This window comes from Sinocyclocheilus grahami, unplaced genomic scaffold, assembly GCF_001515645.1.
Source record: "Sinocyclocheilus grahami isolate Dianchi unplaced genomic scaffold, SAMN03320097.WGS_v1.1 scaffold706.1, whole genome shotgun sequence".
NCBI classification, from domain to species: Eukaryota; Metazoa; Chordata; class Actinopteri; order Cypriniformes; family Cyprinidae; genus Sinocyclocheilus; species Sinocyclocheilus grahami.
The window spans coordinates 413,532-422,196 of NW_015505885.1; positions in this window are offsets into that span (position 1 = coordinate 413,532).

The following is an 8,665-nucleotide window of genomic DNA, read 5'->3' on the forward strand; positions in this document are numbered from 1 at the left end:
CACCTGTCTGCCATCATCCTCATCAACTCTCCATAAAAGCCAGCACCACACACACAGGCCTTGTCAGCTTTAAAATCACAGAAATAAATGATGTATTAAAATAGAAAACGGTCCTTTTAAATTGTAGTATTTCTTATGTTTGATCAAATAAATGCAGCCTTGGTGAGTATTAGGAAATTTCAAGAACATTTCAAATCTGACCCCAAACCTTTGAACAGTAGTGTGTATGTAAACATTTATACACTTTCTTTCATTTCAAATACATTTCTTTAACTTCAATGTTTATATTGCTGTGCTCATCTTCGTTTGTCACCTGCCAGACCACAGTAGCCTACATGAGTAATGCAGAGTTGTTGTGTGATATTGCTTCAATTAAATGCTAACGGACACTGTCAGCTATGTGCTAAAGCAAACAGAAATTACATAAAGCCCAAGAAGAACAGAATCATGATTTACAAAGCAGTAAATCATGTCAAGCCATTTCATCTACAAATACTAGCGCTGTTCCTCAACCCATGGTTCAGACTAAAGCACTAAGACTGAAAAACGGTTTAAACTCAGATGGTCAAGCCCTTCGGAGCACATGCATTCAGATACACATGCTAAGCAGCATTAGGCCAGCCAGACATGGGTCCATCAGAATTCAACACAAGGCTCCACTGAAGCCTCTATCTTCAACAATGCACCTGTGAGAGCGGCAAACGTGGCCTCGTTACCTGCTCCGGGGAGTTCGGGACCCTTGTGTGCTTCTGTGAAACCTGCTGACATGAGACACACTTATTACAGCTTCGTTTGACAAGATGTTCAAGGAAATCGCATTCATTGCTTTCGACGCTTTGATACATGTGCAATCAGCGAGCTACAGTATTTCGTGCTCTTTTTGGTTTTATCTTGCTTTGTTTGTTTTTTGTTACTTGGCAAGGAAACAAAAACTTTTGAAAAAGATTTAACTTTAAATGTGTAGAGGAAAATTTTCCAGTGAGATATTCACTGTGGATTATTAAAGTTGTAAGCCACCAGAGCATCACATTGTGCCAAAACACCCTTTAACCACGGTAAAACCACTGTAATGCATGTATTTGCATAGTCTAGCTGCTGCTTCTTTTTTGGTAGTAGTATTATTATAAAAATAAACTAATACATAAATAATATTATCAATAAGAAGATATAAATAATAGAAATAATAATATTTATTGCTATCATTATAATTATTGTTCTTGTTACGGTTTTTGTTGATTAATATATTTATAATTACTGCTACGAAAAAAAATAATATTATTCTACAAAAATTATAAATAACAAAAAACGAAATAAATAATAACAAATAAAAATAATATTAATACAACAAACAAACAATAAATAGCAACAATACCATTTATTGTTATTACTACTACTGATACTGCTAATAATAATAAAAATGATTATTTTTATTATTATTAGCCTGTTGTTATTAAAATGCATAAACATTATATAAATACTATTAAATATTAAACTAAATAAATAACTTTTATTGTTGTTATTATTACTAATAATAGTATAATCATTCATTATTAATAAGTATTAATTATTATTACTATTATTAAAATATATAAAATATATATTATTATTATTGTTATTAGTATTAAAATATATAAAATATTAGATATTATACAACAAAATGAATGAATGAAATTAATTAATTAATAGATAAATAATAGCAACAACAACATTTATTGTTACTACTACTAATGCTAATTATTATTATTATTATTATTAGCCCGTTGTTATTAAAATACACGGACAAGTAATATCAATACTAACTAAATAAATAAACAATAGCAACAATAACATTTATTGTTGTTGTTGTTATTGCTGCTACTACTACTACTACTACTTAGTATAATTAAAATACATAAACTAGATATTATACAACAAAATCAATAAACAAACAATAGCAACAATAACATTTATTGTTACTATTATTATTATTATTATCAAACAAATAATATTAATACAACAAAACAAACAAACAATGGCAACAATAATATTTATTGTTGTTATATTCTTACTACTACAAAGAAGATGAATTCACGTTGTGCCTAACACCCTTTAACCACAGTAACACCACTGTAGGACATGTACTTGCATAGCTTAGCTTATTATTGTTATTATTATTGCGCCTGGATCCATCTTAAAATTATTCTGGGGTGTCCACCTGCTCCTCATGTTTTAAAGAAGAGTCACTTATGCAATAACTGTAATGACTATTATAAAAAAGACAGACATAAAGAGAAACAGAGAGAGAGCGAGAGAGACGGAAGCACGAGTTCAAAGTATGGAGGTCTGTAGAGCATACAGCACTTGAAGTAATACAGGTGAATCTCAATAAATTAGAACGTCGTGGAAAAGTTCCTTTATTTCAGTAATTCAACTCAAATTGTGAAACTCGTGTATTAAATAAATTCAATGCACACAGACTGAAGTAGTTTAAGTCTTTGGTTCTTTTAATTGTGATGATTTTGGCTCACATTTAACAAAAACCCACCAATTCACTATCTCAACAAATTAGAATACTTCATAAGACCAATAAAAAAAACATTTTTAGTGAATTGTTGGTCTTCTGGAAAGTATGTTCATTTACTGTACATGTACTCAATACTTGGTAGGGGCTCCTTTTGCTTTAATTACTGCCTCAATTCGGCGTGGCATGGAGGTGATCAGTTTGTGGCACTGCTGAGGTGGTATGGAAGCCCAGGTTTCTTTGACAGTGGCCTTCAGCTCATCTGCATTTTTTGGTCTCTTGTTTCTCATTTTATAAATAATATTATCAATAAGAAGATATAAATAATAGAAATAATAATATTTATTGCTATCATTATAATTATTGTTCTTGTTACGGTTTTTGTTGATTAATATATTTATAATTACTGCTACGAAAAAAAAAAATATTATTCTACAAAAATTATAAATGACAAAAAACTAAATAAATAATAACAAATAAAAATAATATTAATACAACAAACAAACAATAAATAGCAACAATACCATTTATTGTTATTACTACTACTGATACTGCTAATAATAATAAAAATGATTATTTTTATTATTATTAGCCTGTTGTTATTAAAATGCATAAACATTATATAAATACTATTAAATATTAAACTAAATAAATAACTTTTATTGTTGTTATTATTACTAATAATAGTATAATCATTCATTATTAATAAGTATTAATTATTATTACTATTATTAAAATATATAAAATATATATTATTATTATTGTTATTAGTATTAAAATATATAAAATATTAGATATTATACAACAAAATGAATGAATGAAATTAATTAATTAATAGATAAATAATAGCAACAACAACATTTATTGTTACTACTACTAATGCTAATTATTATTATTATTATTATTAGCCCGTTGTTATTAAAATACACGGACAAGTAATATCAATACTAACTAAATAAATAAACAATAGCAACAATAACATTTATTGTTGTTGTTGTTATTGCTGCTACTACTACTACTACTACTTAGTATAATTAAAATACATAAACTAGATATTATACAACAAAATCAATAAACAAACAATAGCAACAATAACATTTATTGTTACTATTATTATTATTATTATCAAACAAATAATATTAATACAACAAAACAAACAAACAATGGCAACAATAATATTTATTGTTGTTATATTCTTACTACTACAAAGAAGATGAATTCACGTTGTGCCTAACACCCTTTAACCACAGTAACACCACTGTAGGACATGTACTTGCATAGCTTAGCTTATTATTGTTATTATTATTGCGCCTGGATCCATCTTAAAATTATTCTGGGGTGTCCACCTGCTCCTCATGTTTTAAAGAAGAGTCACTTATGCAATAACTGTAATGACTATTATAAAAAAGACAGACGTAAAGAGAAACGGAGAGAGAGCGAGAGAGACGGAAGCACATCCAAATGAAATACAAAACTAGCTCTCATCTGAAAAGAGGACTTTGCACAACTGGGCAACAGTCAAGTTATTCTTCTCCTTAGCCCAGGTAAGACGCCTCTGATGTTGTCTGTGGTTCAGGAGTGGCTTAACAAGAGGAATACGACAACTGTAGCCAAATTCCTTGACACGTCTGTGTGTGGTGGCTCTTGATGCCTTGACCCCAGCCTCAGTCCATTCCTTGTGAAGTTCACTCAAATTCTTGAATCGATTTTGCTTGACAATCCTCATAAGGCTGCGGTTCTCTCGGTTGGTTGTGCATCTTTTTCTTCCACACTTTTTCCTTTCACTCAACTTTCTGTTAACATGCTTGGATACAGCACTCTGTGAACAGCCAGCTTCTTTGGCAATGAATGTTTGTGGCTTACCCTCCTTGTGAAGGGTGTCAATGATTGTCTTCTGGACAACTGTCAGATCAGCAGTCTTCCCCATGATTGTGTAGCCTAGTGAACCAAACTGAGAGATCATTTTGAAGGCTCAGGAAACATTTGCAGGTGTTTTGAGTTGATTAGCTGATTGGCATGTCACCATATTCTAATTTGTTGAGATAGTGAATTGGTGGGTTTTTGTTAAATGTGAGCCAAAATCATCACAATTAAAAGAACCAAAGACTTGAACTACTTCAGTCTGTGTGCATTGAATTTATTTAATACACGAGTTTCACAATTTGAGTTGAATTACTGAAATAAATGAACTTTTCCACGACATTCTAATTTATTGAGATGCACCTGTACATCAAATAAATAAAAGCTGAAATTTAAATGTTTTGAGATGAAGTCGGAGGTGGAATAAATAATGCAGAGGCTTTTAGGGTGAGTGAACAACTATGAACAGAGCGCGTGTTGTACAAATGTCTACCCCAACAACAACAACAAATAAATAAATACAGGAAATGTTAAGGCTGTAAGGGAGCACAGGTCAACAGGAACAGCAGCAAGAAGCTGTCAACCCCAAAAAATGACAAACCGTATTTTGGTGAAAGTAAATATTTAAAATTTGCTCTGTTCAAAACAGGCAGTATTAAATATGACTGCGTCTTTAAGCGCTCAATAGTGCACTGCTGGCAAGGAACAAAAAACAAAGTAGCTAACTTAAGTATGCTTTCCAGTAAACTGACAGCAGCTCTGTTAAATCTTCAAAAAAAGTGCAGCTTTTCCAGTAAGAAGTTGCTTATATAGTTGCTACAAAATACTACACTGTTAGTTTTCTTCTCACTGTTTTATACAAGCAACTTTACAGTCTAGTGATCTGTGGCAAAAATCAAACATAATATACTTGCACAAAATGTTTGCTCATCCTCTGTGGAAGGGGAAAGTCTGATTCACATTGATAAATCGATTCAGCTAGATGGTAAATAAATGTTATATACACACATACATACAAATAAATATATATATATATATATATATATATATACACACATACATGCATACATACAGTGGGTACAGAAAAGAATCACCCCCCTTTAAAATAATCACATTTTGTTGCTTTGCAGCATTTTTTTTATTTTCTGACATGTTGGTGTTATATCTTTAACTTGGAAGTAAATACAGCTAGATGAAACAAAAACCGTGTCCATCTTCATTTCAGGCTGCAAAGCAACAAAATATTAGATTATTTTAAAGAGTTTACTTTTTAGGTTAAAAAGTGTATAACTATCTGTATATAAAAACAATAGAAATCTATGTAATGTCCCAATTTAGATAGCTAAGTAAACTGTGTGTGTGTTGCTGTTTACTGCTGTCACCCTTATTTTTCTGCATCATCTTTGTACTAGTAAGTATGGTTGTAAAGTACACACCTCACTTTAGAACAAGTAAAGAACGCTAAGTTAAAAGCTATGTAAAAGTATTAGGTAAAATATTTTAAAGTTATATGCTATATGCTAAAAGTATTACGTAGACAGTTATGAGAGATGGACTGAGTGAGTGTGATTACCTGCATCTGATACAGCATTCATTCTTAAGCTCAATCTCATATTCATAATAAAACCGCTGAGGAAAGCGATATCTTTGTCATAGTATTCTTATCATATAGTGTTGTAGTATGAATTATTTAGGGAATTTCCCATGATAACATCTTACAAGGTGTTGCTGTAGACACCTATAAAAGTAACGTTCTTGCTTACAGTCTTGTTTCAGTCTCTTTCAATATCAAATACTACTACTATTTATATAAAATACTATTTATTGTATATTAATATTTAATAAACCACAACAGCCATTATAAAAGTTGCTAGGCAATTCAGTCAAAAGTACAAAGGCGGCGCTCTGACAGCATTAAAGCTACAGTTATATAAAAGTATAAAGTTATGAAATTTTGCCCTCAGCCAAACCTATTTGCTCTGAAACAAATAATAGATTAATGAGACCAAAGAATGCCTATTAGATTTACCCAAAATGAATTATAGCTCATGTTTAACCACTATAGAGACAGCAGCAAATTCCAGAAGATCTGGCTGAGGTGATGCTGCTCTCAGTGGGTTCATGAGCGATGATCGGCCGCTGACACCCTGGAGCTCACATCTCCAAAAAAGTTGAAGCAAATTACATGTCAAATGAATAGCTAGATGAATTATTTTTTCATTTTCTTCTGATGTTTTGAATTCATCTTTGTCCAATATAATACTCAGCGCAGGAACGGCACTCATATTGTTAACAAAATGGCATTTGCTGCAAAATCAGCTCAAGGGCCCTTGAGCACAGTGGCCCCTCTCGCTCTCGCACGGATTCTGACTCAGACAGTGAAGGGCAGAGCAAGTGAAAATGAAATGCATAGTCGCTCGTCTGTAATCTAAGCCACAAATTGTAAGAACGTGCTGAGAAAAACAGCTCCCAATTACTCTGGCTGATAGAGATACATCATCATTACGCCATTCCAAAAATCATAAGGTCGAACATCACACCATGATGAACAGCGGCTGGTGGCAGAAGTGAGAAGCAATCACAAAATAGAGCGCAGGCGCACGTAAAAGCGGTTCACTTCTTGACTAAAGCCACTTCTCAAGGTTTTTCGCCTCTTTTCAGCTGCCTTCTCCAACAATCAATTACATATTTCAAATTGAACTGTCATACATAGGCCTATGCGTCGCTCCTCTCTGAACTGCATGAGTAATACATAAACATTCCCATGGGTGGAGGAGCGATAAGCCATAGGCGTGTGTGAGGGGAGTGATAGTAGGGGTAATTTCTTCCGCCATACATCCTCTTCTCCTTTCTACACTGGCCTTTCATGCTAATTACAAGCTTTGACCTTAATCCCAGGAGAAGCCACGGACGCCGATGAAGGGAGGCTGATGGACGGAGCACATACATACATTGGCTGTGCTTAATGACCAAGGCTCTCTTCAACCCTTGCTGTGCTATGGGTCAGTGCCCAATAGTTGAGGTGGACCTTGCGTGCGCCGGCGATGCTTTGTGTTGTTCTGGGTGGTTTAACTCTTGTCGGGCAGAGTTCAGGAAAAGGTAAGTCAGTGGTACAGTATGTAGCTGCCAGTGTTGGGGAAAGGTACTTTTAAAAGTAATGAATTACAATATTGCGTTACTCAATAGATAAAAAAAAAAGAAACTGTAATGTGTTACCCCGAACACTGGTAGTTCCCATTACTAAGGTTCACAGTTGCTCCACAACATTGATGGGCAACTCCGGTCCTGGAGGGCCAAAGTCCTGCAGAGTTTAATCAAACACGCCAGTTTGTAATTTTCAAGTAATCCTGACGACTTAGGTTAGATGTTTTAGGAGTGTTTGATCTGGGATTTCTCAAATTATCCTCTTTTATGTTCCACAGAAGAATGTCTCACAGGATTGAAAAGACATGAGAATGAGTAAATGATGACAGAATTTTCTTTGGGGGGGGGGGGTGAATTATCCCTTTAATACCCATTTAAAACCCATTTCTCCCATCACATTATTTATGTAATGCAATTGCAGTGTAAATGCATTCATGCCACCTCTGAGCTGCAATCTGAAAAGCAGTCTCTGGCAAAACAAATAGCCATTATCACCTAAGTTTATGTGTAATAAATTATATGTTAAATCAAAAAAATATATTTCTTTTTAAAGCTACTTTTTGAAATGTCTAATTGATGCTTTTCTCATTTAACACAATAATGAGATTAGATTAATTAATTGGCACACAATGTAATTAAGTAGACTAAAAGATTTAATCTCTTGACAGCCCTAATTTAAATTTAATTGTATATTATATGAATGATGAATTTGGCATTTAATTCATTTAAAATACATGAAAAGTATTTCTGAATAACTCAATACATTTAGAATGATTAAAATCTGAATAATTAAGTATGTTACATGCAGTACATTAGTATGTTAGTCAGCACATCAAAGTAAGTGTACTTCTTTAAAGCACAAGAAAAGATGACTAAAACACAGTGATTTAAAATGTACTTTATAGTAAAACTTTTAATATGACATTATTACAAACTTAAGTGTGTTAACAAACAGTCATAAAAGCGTCTCTAAGTCACTTAAGTGGCCTTTCATTACATTAATATTATAGTATCTGCAAGTACAGTTTTTATAACATAAAGTACACAAGTGCACATTCGATGTGTGTAACAGTGTAAGAACGGATAATATATTTTCCAATACACTGAAAAAAAGAAAGAAATTGTGGGAAAAGAAAATTAACAAAAAACCTTTTTTTTTTC